At 44.6% G+C, this 14,660-nt stretch overlaps 1 protein-coding gene across 1 annotated transcript in view; it reads left to right on the top strand.

The window, feature by feature from the left end:
* The first annotated feature begins 1,621 nt into the window (after window positions 1–1,621).
* PRR5 (proline rich 5) overlaps window positions 1,622–14,660 on the top strand; it is a 96,813-nt gene continuing 83,774 nt past the window's right edge. Inside the window, exon 1 of the mRNA XM_066590189.1 lies at window positions 1,622–1,820. The gene's annotated coding sequence lies outside the window, so the exon portion shown is untranslated. The remainder of the gene's footprint in view (window positions 1,821–14,660) is intronic.

Below are 14,660 nucleotides of genomic sequence, written 5' to 3'. Positions count from 1 at the left end.
GAACCCCTTTATCTCCACTGCAAGGGAATCCCTTCTTCTCCTCTGCAGGGGAATTCCTCCATACTCGCTGCGGGAGAATCCTTTCTTCTCCTCTGCATGGGAATCGCCAGGGAGATGAAGGGAAGCCCTGGCAGGGATGAAGGGAGTCCCCATCACAGGTTCCCTTCATCACTATCAGGGACTTTCTTCATTCCCATCAGGACTAACAGGGGCTTACAGCGGGACATTTAAAAAATGCAAACTTGCAGTTCAGAGGGAGTTTGGAGCTGCTGCCCTGATCTCTCTCTCATATCCGAACTCCCAATTAGTAGTGCATTTGTTCCGTTGCTCATCGGCGTTGTTTCAATGCTGATACAGCTCGGGACATCAGAGCGGAAAAATCGTCTATTCATGTGATTTATGCGCAATTTTTCTACGATTTTTTGCATTGTGATTTTTTGTGTGATTTTGACGCCCGTGTGACTGAGCCCTCAGGGTGGCTGCACACCCCAGAGCCACCATCAAAAATTGGGACCATCTGGAGCATTGAATTCTAATGCATGTATTTAGATGACCGTTGTGGCGGAAAAGATAGAACATCGGCGACAGAATACGATGGCGGATTTTATCTACGGACGGAAAAGATACGGCCCTATCATTCAGCCAATATAGGTGGAGAAAACATGAATGTCTGAATGAAGCCACTGAAATTGAAGGCGTTGCTCGGTTGCGTTCTACTTGTGACTTTTTACTGCGCGGAAATATCACCGCAAATACCATCATGTGAAATTAGCCTAAGGGCGACCGCAGACGTCCGTAGACGCAACGACGCTCGCCAATATGGAGCCTAGTTGTGCCTCAGCGAGGGAAATTTCATCCCCTTCACCGGTCGTTTAAACTCCATGCCATAGCGCCGGAGGGTGAAAGAAAACGCGGGAAGATAGGTCTTGTTTAAACACACAGGCGCACGAGCCAGTGAAACGTCTTTTTTTGGTAACCATTCAAACTTGCAAGAAGAAAAAAAGCCGAAGGATAGCGCAAGTCCTATCTTTTCTCGCACATAGTAACACCCCACGAGAATCACGCTAATGAAAACCTTTGAATTCAATGAAGTCTGCAACAGCGAAGCCCGGGATTGCAGCGCGGATTTCCTTCATCCAGCCAGAGTCTCAGTTTGCTGCCCTGGCCCAACATCTAATTACCATGGCCAAGGCAAAGTGGCATGTTGGCTACCCACCCTTGGCACATATCCGCCAGGCCCCACCCTTAGGTTCACCACTGAATACATATCCTCAAAGTCGTCCTTTTCTGTCAAATGTCCCTCCCTGGGTTTTTGGAAAGCTGGTTGCCAACCCATATGGTCGCTATTACACTCCGCTAGATTCTTTCCATCGGTGTTGTGTTGCTAAGCAGATTTGCCGCTCAGGAGCCTGGAAAAGCTGAGTGAGTGCCGGTGACTCCTATGATGCATGTGGTGTATTTGCAGTCAGTGCTTGCTGCTGTCCCGCTGCAGCCCCTGTGTGCTGCCTGCAGACTGCTGGTCCTGTAATATCACAGAATGGGAGGAGATGAGCGACTGACTGGGGTGGAGGGAGGGGAGGAACTCACAGCAAGCAAGGATGGCAGCAAAGCAAAAAGGGATCAAGCCTTAGACAGCTCCACACCAGGGCCGGGGATTGTCCTGTCTGGAGGCGCTGACACGTGGGGCTCTATGTGACTGTCACCCCCCAGCCTCCTTATATCCCCCCTTATCATTGCCTGTGTCTGACAGATCCCTGAGATCTCCTGCATCCAGACTGGGATCCTCTGCAAATGCAAGAAGCAGCAGCACTGTCAATCAGGTGAGTCCCTTATTACCTGGGGATGCAGAATAACTTGTCATTGCCATATGGACACCCACCTCCTCAATTACCACCTGGGCATCGGTTTCTTTCTTGCAGCACGTAAGCGGTTAACTGCTTGCATTTGATCTTCCCATGTACCCCCTCCCCAAAAAGGCTGGGAGTCTTCCATCTATAAACAAGGTTTTCCTGTGTCCCCTCCGCTTGCACAAGCGAATGCTATTGACGTTTACAAGGATGATGCTAAAAATGTGTCTGAGCCAATGCCCTTAATACGACGGCATGTGACAGGCGGGCATCACGCGGGCACCACAAGTGTCAGCAGTGCTACATGCAGATTATTGCGGGTGACACATTGTATCGCTCAGAGGCTCGGATCGCACTGATACAACCTCGTCTGATGTAGGAGGAGGGAAATCTCAGAGACGTCTGGAGGGATCCCCTGATTACTAATGCAAAAAGGAAACCAAAGCAGTAAAGGGAAATGTATTCTGAACTGATACATTGTAACGAAGGACTGGAAATTGGTTATTTATTGTATTATCCTGGTTTGACCTCTTCTCACAGGAACTAGCTGAAGTTGTCGATCCAATCTTGCCTTAAAAGTATCAATGCAACTGCTTTTACTGAGATAGATAGATAGATAGATAGATAGATAGATAGATAGATAGATAGATAGATATGAGATAGATAGACATGAGATAGATAGATAGATAGATAGGAGATAGATAGATAGGAGATAGATAGATAGATAGATAGATAGATAGATAGGAGATAGGAGATAGATAGATAGGAGATAGATAGATAGGAGATAGATAGATATAGATAGATAGATAGGAAATAGATAGGAGATAGATAGGAGATAGATAGGAGATAGATAGATAGATATGAGATAGATAGATAGATAGATAGATAGATAGGAGATAGATAGATAGATAGATAGATAGATATAGATAGATAGATGATAGATAGATAGATAGATATAGATAGATAGATAGATAGATAGATAGATAGATAGATAGATAGATAGATGATAGATAGATAGATATGAGATAGATAGATATGTGATAGATAGATAGATAGATAGATAGATAGATAGATAGATAGATAGATAGATAGATAGATAGATAGGAGATAGATAGATAGATAGATAGATATGAGATAGATAGATATGGGATAGATAGATAGATAGGAGATAGATAGATAGATAGGAGATAGATAGATAGGAGATAGATAGATAGGAGAGAGATAGATAGATGATAGATATGAGATAGATAGATAGATAGATAGATAGATAGATAGATAGATAGATAGATAGGAGATAGATAGATAGGAGATAGATAGATAGATGATAGATATGAGATAGATAGATATGTGATAGATAGATAGATAGATAGATAGATAGATAGATAGATAGATAGATATGAGATAGATAGATAGATATGTGATAGATAGATAGATAGATAGATAGATATGAGATAGATAGATAGATAGATAGATATGAGATAGATAGATATGAGATAGATAGATAGATATGTGATAGATAGATAGATAGATAGATAGATAGGAGATAGATAGATATGTGATAGATAGGAGATAGATAGATAGATATGAGATAGATAGATAGATAGATAGATAGATAGATAGATAGATAGATAGGAGATAGATAGGAGATAGATAGATAGGAGATAGATAGATAGATATGTGATAGATAGATAGATAGATATGTGATAGATAGATAGATAGATAGATAGATAGATAGATAGATAGATATGTGATAGATAGATAGATATGTGATAGATAGATAGATAGATAGATAGATAGGAGATAGATAGATAGATAGATAGATAGATAGATAGGAGATAGATAGGAGATAGATAGATAGGAGATAGATAGATAGATATGTGATAGATAGATAGATATGTGATAGATAGATAGATAGATAGATATGTGATAGATAGATAGATATGTGATAGATAGATAGATAGATAGATAGATAGATAGATAGATATGAGATAGATAGATAGATAGATAGGAGATAGATAGATATGAGATAGATAGATATGAGATAGATAGATAGATAGATATGTGATAGATAGATAGATAGATAGATAGATAGATAGATAGATAGATAGATAGATAGGTAGATATGAGGTAGATAGATAGTTATAAGATGGATACATAGATATTAGATAGATATGAGATGAATAGATAGATATGAGATAGATAGGAGATAGATAGATAGATATGAGATAGATATGAGATAGATAGATAGATAGATAGATAGAGAGATAGATAGATATGAGATAGATATGAGAGAGATAGATAGATAGATAGATAGATAGATATGAGATAGATAGATAGAGAGATAGATAGATAGATAGATAGATAGATAGATATGAGATAGATAGATAGATAGATAGATAGATAGATAGATAGATAGATAGATAGATAGATAGCTGGGGCAATCGGCCGTAAGTCTAGTGTACTGGACATGCGTGAGAACAGCTAGTCTCGGGAGGATCGCGCGTCATAGAATGACGTGTGTAGGCCGATTGCCCCAGCTATTGCTGTGGGATCCGCCGTTTGTGGACATGCGCCGAACGCCCTCTTAATGTGAATAGGCCCCCCAATTTGACTTCAGACATGCGCATTTCCATCCCCTTGGCTCCACTGTTGGCGGTCTCTCCTTGATGGGAGGTAAAGGCCCATGACAGGTCACACACCTGTATGTATTTGTTAATTACTATCTTCACAGTGATTGGAGGGGGATTATATATATCGCACCATGTTTAATGTTGTAGGCTTCACAAAGACCCGGTTACTTTTGGGTCGAAACGTCCCAAAAGTATGAGGTGTGCATAAGATATGCTTATGCATTAAAGTCTTTCAGCAGCTAATTTGCTGCCTGATGCTGTTTTTCTTTGGATTACACTCATTGGGATTTTTGGATTCAGTCCCTATTTCAGGCGTGCAGCTAATGTTTCTTGAAGGGATCCCGCTATATGGTTGGTGGTGAGTAGAGATGAGCGAATATACTCGTTTCGAGTAATTACTCAATCGAGCACCGCGATTTACGAGTACTTCCGTACTCGAGTGAAAAGATTCAGGGGGCACCGGGGGGCGGGGGGAGGCGTGGCGGAGCGGGGGATAGCAGCGGGGAACAGGGGGGAGCCCTCTCTCTCTCCCTCTCCTCCCCGCTGCAACCCCCCACTCACCCACGGCGCCTCCTGAATCTTTTCGCCCGAGTACGGAAGTACTCGAAAATCGCGGCGCTCGGGCGAAAAAGGGGCGTGGCTGAGTAGGTTTGCTCATCTCTAGTGGTGAGAGCTGCTGTGGTCCTTTTTTTCTACGTTCATCATGGAGCTGACCATGTAATAGTGGTATATAGTGCGGAGCCATCATCATGGAGGTGACCATGTAGTAGTGGTATATAGTGCAGAGCCATCATCATGGAGGTGACCATGTAGTAGTGGTATACAGTGCAGAGCCGTCATAATAGAGGTGACCATGTAGTAGTAGTAGTATATAGTGCAGAGCCTTCATCATGGAGCTGACCATGTAGTAGTGGTATATAGTGCAGAGCCGTCATCATGGAGGTGACCATGTAGTAGTGGTATATAGTGCGGAGCCGTCATCATTGAGGTGACCATGTAGTAGTGGTATATAGTGCAGAGCCATCATCATTGAGGTGACCATGAGGTAGTATTATATAGTGCGGAGCCGTCATCATTGAGGCGACCATGTGGTAGTAGTATATAGTGCAGAGCCTTCATCATTGAGGCGACCATGTGGTAGTAGTATATAGTGCAGAGCCGTCATCATTGAGGCGACCATGTGGTAGTAGTATATAGTGCAGAGCCTTCATCATTGAGGCGACCATGTAGTAGGGGTATATAGTGCGGAGCCGTCATCATTAAGGCGACCATGTAGTAGTAGTATATAGTGCAGAGCCGTCATCATTGAGGTGACCATGTAGTAGTAGTATATAGTGCGGAGCCGTCTTCATGGACGGGACCATGTAGTAGTGGTATATAGTGCAGAGCCTTAATCATTGAGGTGACCATGTAGTAGTAGTATATAGTGCAGAGCCGTCATAATTGAGGTGACCATGTAGTAGTGGTATATAGTGCAGAGCCGTCATAATTGAGGTGACCATGTAGTAGTGGTATATAGTGCGGAGCCGTCATCATTAAGGCGACCATGTAGTAGTAGTATATAGTGCAGAGCCGTCATCATTGAGGCGACCATGTAGTAGGGGTATATAGTGCGGAGCCGTCATCATTAAGGCGACCATGTAGTAGTAGTATATAGTGCAGAGCCGTCATCATTGAGGCGACCATGTAGTAGTGGTATATAGTGCAGAGCCGTCATCATTGAGGCGACCATGTAGTAGTAGTATATAGTGCAGAGCCGTCATCATTGAGGTGACCATGTAGTAGTGGTATATAGTGCGGAGCCGTCATCATTGAGGTGACCATGTAGTAGGGGTATATAGTGCGGAGCCGTCATCATTAAGGCGACCATGTAGTAGTAGTATATAGTGCAGAGCCGTCATCATTGAGGTGACCATGTGGTAGTAGTATATAGTGCGGAGCCGTCATCATTGAAGCGATCATGTAGTAGTGGTATATAGTGCAGAGCCGTCATCATTGAGGCGACCATGTAGTAGGGGTATATAGTGCGGAGCCGTCATCATTAAGGCGACCATGTAGTAGTAGTATATAGTGCAGAGCCGTCATCATTGAGGCGACCATGTAGTAGTGGTATATAGTGCAGAGCCGTTATCATTGAGGCGACCATGTAGTAGTAGTATATAGTGCAGAGCCATCATCATTGAGGTGACCATGTAGTAGTGGTATATAGTGCAGAGCCGTCATCATTGAGGTCACCATGTGGTAGTAGTATATAGTGCGGAGCCGTCTTCATGGAGGTAACCATGTAGTAGTGGTATATAGTGCGGAGCCGTCATCATTGAGGCGACCATGTAGTAGTAGTATATAGTGCAGAGCCATAATCATTGAGGAGACCATGTAGTAGTGGTATATAGTGCAGAGCCGTCATCATTGAGGCGACCATGTAGTAGTAGTATATAGTGCAGAGCCGTTATCATTGAGGAGATGATGTAGTAGTGGTATATAGTGCAGAGCCATCATCATTGAGGAGACCATGTAGTAGTGGTATATAGTGCGGAGCCGTCATCATTGAGGAGACCATGTAGTAGTAGTATATAGTGCAGAGCCGTCATCATTGAGGTGACCATGTAGCAGTGGTATATAGTGCAGAGCCTTCATCATTGAGGAGACCATGTAGTAGTAGTATATAGTGCGGAGCCGTTATCATTGAGGAGACCATGTAGTAGTGGTATATAGTGCGGAGCCTTCATCATTGAGGAGACCATGTAGCAGTGGTATATAGTGCGGAGCCGTCATTATTAAGGCGACGATGTAGTAGTAGTATATAGTACAGAGCCGTCATCATTGAGGCGACCATGTAGTAGGGGTGTATAGTGCGGAGCCGTCATCATTAAGGCGACCATGTAGTAGTAGTATATAGTGCAGAGCCGTCATCATTGAGGCGACCATGTAGTAGTGGTATATAGTGCAGAGCCGTCATCATTGAGGCGACCATGTAGTAGTGGTATATAGTGCGGAGCCGTCATCATTGAGGTGACCATGTAGTAGGGGTATATAGTGCGGAGCCGTCATCAATAAGGCTACCATGTAGTAGTAGTATATAGTGCAGAGCCGTCATCAGTGAGGTGACCATGTAGTAGTAGTATATAGTGCAGAGCCGTCATCATTGAGGTGACCATGTAGTAGTGGTATATAGTGCGGAGCCGTCATCATTGAGGTGACCATGTAGTAGGGGTATATAGTGCGGAGCCGTCATCATTAAGGCGACCATGTAGTAGTAGTATATAGTGCAGAGCCGTCATCATTGAGGCGACCATGTAGTAGTAGTATATAGTGCAGAGCCGTCATCATTGAGGCGACCATGTAGTAGGGGTATATAGTGCGGAGCCGTCATCATTAAGGCGACCATGTAGTAGTAGTATATAGTGCAGAGCCGTCATCATTGAGGCGACCATGTAGTAGTGGTATATAGTGCAGAGCCGTTATCATTGAGGCGACCATGTAGTAGTAGTATATAGTGCAGAGCCGTCATCATTGAGGTGACCATGTAGTAGTAGTATATAGTGCGGAGCCTTCATCATTGAGGTCACCATGTGGTAGTAGTATATAGTGCGGAGCCGTCTTCATGGACGGGACCATGTAGTAGTGGTATATAGTGCGGAGCCGTCATTATTGAGGCGACCATGTAGTAGTAGTATATAGTGCAGAGCCGTCATCATTGAGGCGACCATGTAGTAGTGGTATATAGTGCAGAGCCATAATCATTGAGGAGACCATGTAGTAGTGGTATATAGTGCGGAGCCTTAATCATTGAGGAGACCATGTGGTAGTAGTATATAGTGCAGAGCCGTCATCATTGAGGCGACCATGTAGTAGTGGTATATAGTGCAGAGCCATAATCATTGAGGAGACCATGTAGTAGTAGTATATAGTGCAGAGCCGTCATCATTGAGGCGACCATGTAGTAGTAGTATATAGTGCAGAGCCGTTATCATTGAGGAGACCATGTAGTAGTAGTATATAGTGCAGAGCCGTCATCATTGAGGCGACCATGTAGTAGTCGTATATAGTGCAGAGCCGTAATCATTTAGGAGACGATGTAGTAGTGGTATATAGTGCAGAGCCATCATCATTGAGGTGACCATGTAGTAGTGGTATATAGTGCGGAGCCGTCATCATTGAGGAGACCATGTAGTAGTAGTATATAGTGCAGAGCCGTCATCATTGAGGAGACCATGTAGTAGTGGTATATAGTGCGGAGCCTTAATCATTGAGGTGACCATGTAGTAGTAGTATATAGTGCAGAGCCGTCATCATTGAGGAGACCATGTAGTAGTGGTATATAGTGCAGAGCCGTTATCATTGAGGTGACCATGTAGTAGTAGTATATAGTGCAGAGCCGTCATCATTGGGGAGACCATGTAGTAGTAGTATATAGTGCAGAGCCGTTATCATTGAGGTGACCATGTAGTAGTGGTATATAGTGCAGAGCCGTCATCATTGAGGTGACCATGTAGTAGTAGTATATAGTGCAGAGCTGTCATCATTGAGGAGACCATGTAGTAGTGGTATATAGTGCGGAGCCTTCATCGTTGAGGTGACCATGTAGTAGTGGTATATAGTGCGGAGCCGTCATCATTGAGGAGACCATGTAGTAGTGGTATATAATGCAGAGCCTTCATCAGTGAGGAGACCATGTAGTAGTAGTATATAGTGCAGAGCCTTCATCATTGAGGCGACCATGTAGTAGTGGTATATAGTGCGGAGCCGTCATCATTGAGAAGACCATGTAGTAGTAGTATATAGTGCGGAGCCTTCATCATTGAGGAGACCATGTAGCAGTGGTATATAGTGCGGAGCCTTAATCATTGAGGTGACCATGTAGTAGTAGTATATAGTGCAGAGCCGTCATCATTGGGGAGACCATGTAGTAGTGGTATATAGTGCAGAGCCGTCATCATTGAGGTGACCATGTAGTAGTAGTATATAGTGCAGAGCTGTCATCATTGAGGAGACCATGTAGTAGTGGTATATAGTGCGGAGCCTTCATCGTTGAGGTGACCATGTAGTAGTGGTATATAGTGCGGAGCCGTCATCATTGAGGAGACCATGTAGTAGTGGTATATAGTGCAGAGCCTTCATCAGTGAGGAGACCATGTAGTAGTAGTATATAGTGCAGAGCCTTCATCATTGAGGCGACCATGTAGTAGTGGTATATAGTGCGGAGCCGTCATCATTGAGAAGACCATGTAGTAGTAGTATATAGTGCAGAGCCATAATCATTGAGGAGACCATGTAGTAGTGGTATATAGTGCGGAGCCTTAATCATTGAGGCGACCATGTAGTAGGGGTTTATAGTGCGGAGCCGTCATCATTGAGGAGACCATGTAGTAGTAGTATGTAGTGCAGAGCCGTCATCATGGTGGTGACCATGTAGTAGTAGTATATAGTGCAGAGCCGTCATCATTGAGCAGACCATGTAGTAGTAGTATATAGTGCAGAGCCGTCATCATTGAGGTGACCATGTAGTAGTGGTATATATTGCGGAGCCGTCATCATGGAGGTGACCATGTAGTAGTAGTATATAGTGCAGAGCCGTCATCATGGAGGTGACCATGTAGTAGTGGTATATAGTGCAGAGCCTTCATCATTGAGGTGACCATGTAGTAGTAGTATATAGTGCGGAGCCGTCATCATTGAGGTGACCATGTAGTAGTAGTATATAGTGCAGAGCCGTCATCATTGAGGCGACCATGTAGTAGTGGTATATAGTGCAGAGCCGTCATCATTGAGGCGACCATGTAGTAGTAGTATATAGTGCAGGGCCTTCATCATTGAGGTGACCATGTAGTAGTAGTATATAGTGCGGAGCCGTCATCATTGAGGTCACCATGTAGTAGTGGTATATAGTGCAGAGCCGTCATCATTGAGGTGACCATGTAGCAGTGGTATATAGTGCGGAGCCGTCATCATGGAGCTGACCATGTAGTAGTGGTATATAGTGCGGAGCCGTCATCATGGAGCTGACCATGTAGTAGTGGTATATAGTGCAGAGCCTTCATCATGGAGGTGACCATGTGGTAGTGGTATATAGTGCAGAGCCGTCATCATTGAGGTGACCATGTAGTAGTGGTATATAGTGCAGAGCCTTCATCATTGAGGTGACCATGTGGTAGTGGTATATAGTGCAGAGCCGTCATCATTGAGGTGACCATGTAGTAGTGGTATATAGTGCGGAGCCTTCATCATTGAGGTGACCATGTAGTAGTGGTATATAGTGCGGAGCCGTCATCATTGAGGTGACCATGTAGTAGTGGTATATAGTGCAGAGCCGTTATCATTGAGGCGACCATGTAGTAGTGGTATATAGTGCAGAGCCGTCATCATGGAGCTGACCATGTAGTAGTGGTATATAGTGCGGAGCTGTGATCATGGAGGTGACCATGTAGTAGTAGTATATAGTGCAGAGCCGTCATAATAGAGGTGACCATGTAGTAGTGGTATATAGTGCGGAGCCGTCATCATGGAGCTGACCATGTAGTAGTAGTATATAGTGCGGAGCCATCATCATGGAGGTGACCATGTAGTAGTGGTATATAGTGCGGAGCTGTGATCATGGAGGTGACCATGTAGTAGTAGTATATAGTGCAGAGCCGTCATCATTGAGGTGACCATGTAGTAGTAGTATATAGTGCAGAGCCTTCATCATTGAGGCGACCATGTAGTAGTAGTATATAGTGCAGAGCCGTCATCATTGAGGAGACCATGTAGTAGTGGTATATAGTGCAGAGACGTCATCATTGAGGAGACCATGTAGTAGTGGTATATAGTGCGGAGCCGTCATCATGGAGCTGACCATGTAGTAGTAGTATATAGTGCGGAGCCATCATCATGGAGGTGACCATGTAGTAGTGGTATATAGTGCGGAGCCGTCATCATGGAGGTGACCATGTAGTAGTGGTATATAGTGCGGAGCCGTCATCATGGAGCTGACCATGTAGTAGTAGTATATAGTGCAGAGCCGTCATCATGGAGCTGACCATGTAGTAGTGGTATATAGTGCAGAGCCGTCATCATGGAGCTGACCATGTAGTAGTGGTATATAGTGCAGAGCCGTCATCATTGAGGTGACCATGTAGTAGTGGTATATAGTGCAGAGCCGTCATCATTGAGGCGACCATGTAGTAGTAGTATATAGTGCAGAGCCGTCATCATGGAGCTGACCATGTAGTAGTAGTATATAGTGCGGAGCCATCATCATGGAGGTGACCATGTAGTAGTGGTATATAGTGCGGAGCCGTCATCATGGAGGTGACCATGTAGTAGTGGTATATAGTGCGGAGCCGTCATCATGGAGCTGACCATGTAGTAGTAGTATATAGTGCAGAGCCGTCATCATGGAGCTGACCATGTAGTAGTGGTATATAGTGCAGAGCCGTCATCATGGAGCTGACCATGTAGTAGTGGTATATAGTGCAGAGCCGTCATCATTGAGGTGACCATGTAGTAGTGGTATATAGTGCAGAGCCGTCATCATTGAGGTGACCATGTAGTAGTGGTATATAGTGCAGAGCCTTCATCATTGAGGTGACCATGTAGTAGTGGTATATAGTGCGGAGCCGTCATCATTGAGGAGACCATGTAGTAGTAGTATATAGTGCAGAGCCGTCATCATGGAGGTGACCATGTAGTGGTGGTATATAGTGCGGAGCCGTCATCATGGAGGTGACCATGTAGTGGTGGTATATAGTGCGGAGCCGTCATCATTGAGGAGACCATGTAGTAGTGATATATAGTGCAGAGCCGTCATCATTGAGGAGACCATGTAGTAGTGATATATAGTGCGGAGCCGTCATCATGGAGCTGACCATGTAGTAGTGGTATATAGTGCAGAGCCGTCATCATTGAGGTGACCATGTTGTAGTGATATATAGTGCAGAGCTGTCATCATGGAGGGGACCATGTAGTTGTAGTATATAGTGCAGAGCCGTCATCATGGAGGGGACCATGTAGTTGTAGTATATAGTGCAGAGCTGTCATCATGGAGGTGACCATGTAGTAGTAGTATATAGTGCAGAGCCGTCATCATGGAGGTGACCATGTAGTAGTGGTATATAGTGCAGAGCCGTCATCATGGAGGTGACCATGTAGTAGTGATATATAGTGCAGAGCCGTCATCATTGAGGTGACCATGTAGTAGTAGTATATAGTGCAGAGCTGTCATCATGGAGGGGACCATGCAGTAGTGGTATATAGTGCAGAGCCGTCATCATGGAGGTGACCATGTAGTGGTGGTATATAGTGCGGAGCTGTCATCATTGAGGAGACCATGTAGTAGTGATATATAGTGCAGAGCCGTCATCATGGAGGTGACCATGTAGTAGTAGTATATAGTGCGGAGCTGTCATCATTGAGGAGACCATGTAGTAGTGATATATAGTGCAGAGCCGTCATCATTGAGGTGACCATGTAGTAGTGATATATAGTGCAGAGCCGTCATCATGGAGCTGACCATGTAGCAGTGGTAAGCCTTCAATCTGTCACTGACCTCCCGCTCTCCGGGGTATTGCAGATATTACTGGATTTATGACATCCGATGGACAGCTGGTGGCGCTCCACCTATTGTTGAGGCGCTTCCTGCCAGTGTGGCCCTATGGGAAGGAGCCTATTGATTTATGTGGCTTACGGTTAACATGCAGAAGAGAATGTGCATTATTTCTCCAGACTGCAAAGGAGGAGGATGGGATGAAAATTAAATTGGGACAATGTGTTCCCAGGGGTGAGCACGGCCGGAATCACACTCACAAGGAGCTACTGGAATTGATTTTCATGAACTACATCACTGAGGTCCTTAACGAGGCCCAAGAATAATCCGGTCTGTTTATATAGGATCAAATTCTGGACTTACCGTTGGCAGATGTGTTAGGAAATTACATGAACAAGAGGTAAGTGATAAAAGCTAGCTGCATTCAGACACCACTAGAAGGCGCTCAGGAGCTAATTGCATATTGAGTTAAGAGCTCCCCCTAGTGGTGGCTGCAGGCAGTCAGTATTTTCTCATTTAAGGGGCCACTCCAGTGATTTTTTTTAATGTATTCCTGATGTTGCTATCCCCCATTATATCCAAGGGCTCGTTCACATCAAGGTTCAGGAGTTCCATTTTCCTGCTCCGTTTAGGGAACAGATAAATGGCCGCCCCTAGCCGAGCCCTAATCTGACTTATGTTACCTCGGTCAGTTATTCCTTTCTCTCTCAAACTTCTGGCCTTTTTCTCCTCAGATGGTCATGTGATCTCAATTCTGCCCAGCTTATATTTACCTGAATTTGTGTATTCAGTTTTTAGTCAATTTCTTAGCCTGTGTGATGCTATTACATGGATCTACCACTCCAACTGCCTACAGGAGGACACAGAGACTCCTATCACAATTACTGATGATGATCACAGAGCTCCTGCCACACAGGCATAATAGAGGAGATCACAGCTCATCCTCCTGTCTGTATACTTGTGGTTTGTAGCTCCTATAGGTGAATATAGAAGGTAATGATAAATGAACTGTATGTACTCCCAGCAGGCAGAAATGGTATATAGCTGACTAGCTAATTGTCACGTTGTGCTCCTAGGACCTGTAGTTCTATGGGTTTCCAGGAGCACACTTCCACAGGTGTGGGATGATTGAGCTGGCTGGATGTGTATTGCTCCAGTCAGCTAATCACCACCGATCTGCTGCACACAAATGCCAGCCCCTCTTGACAGAGAGTGATGGTCATTTATATTACTCTCCAGAACCTCGGTGTTCGGAGTCTTGTATGTTTGGTGTTCCTGCATGCATGAGGTTGTGGGTAGGATTTCCTTATCTGCTGGTGTGAACGGTGTCCTGTTCTGCTTGCATGCTGTTTACCATCTAGGGAGAGCCAGGCACCTAGGTTCCAGCCTGGGGTCGTCCCTATTGGGATGATCGCCCTGCTGGCAGGCAGGATAAGCCTTACCCTGGGGCAAGTTGTCTTGTTAGAGTATGGACCCACGAGACAACGAGGAGCCTTGTCGTGGCCTCATGAGCTTAAGTGTCTTGGCTAAAATATGAACCAATACCTCGTACGTACTTTAGCTATTCCATCTGCTTAGGCGTGTTCGTGATCTAGGTAAGTGTTTTGCTGTTTGTCAGTCGTTGCTGGATGTCTGCTCATAAGTCCCATTTGCAGTTCA

Source organism: Eleutherodactylus coqui, chromosome 2 (assembly GCF_035609145.1).
Source record: "Eleutherodactylus coqui strain aEleCoq1 chromosome 2, aEleCoq1.hap1, whole genome shotgun sequence".
Classification (NCBI taxonomy): Eukaryota; Metazoa; Chordata; class Amphibia; order Anura; family Eleutherodactylidae; genus Eleutherodactylus; species Eleutherodactylus coqui.
The sequence above is the reverse complement of the archived record's forward strand: the minus strand, read 5'-3'. Positions and strand labels throughout refer to the sequence as shown.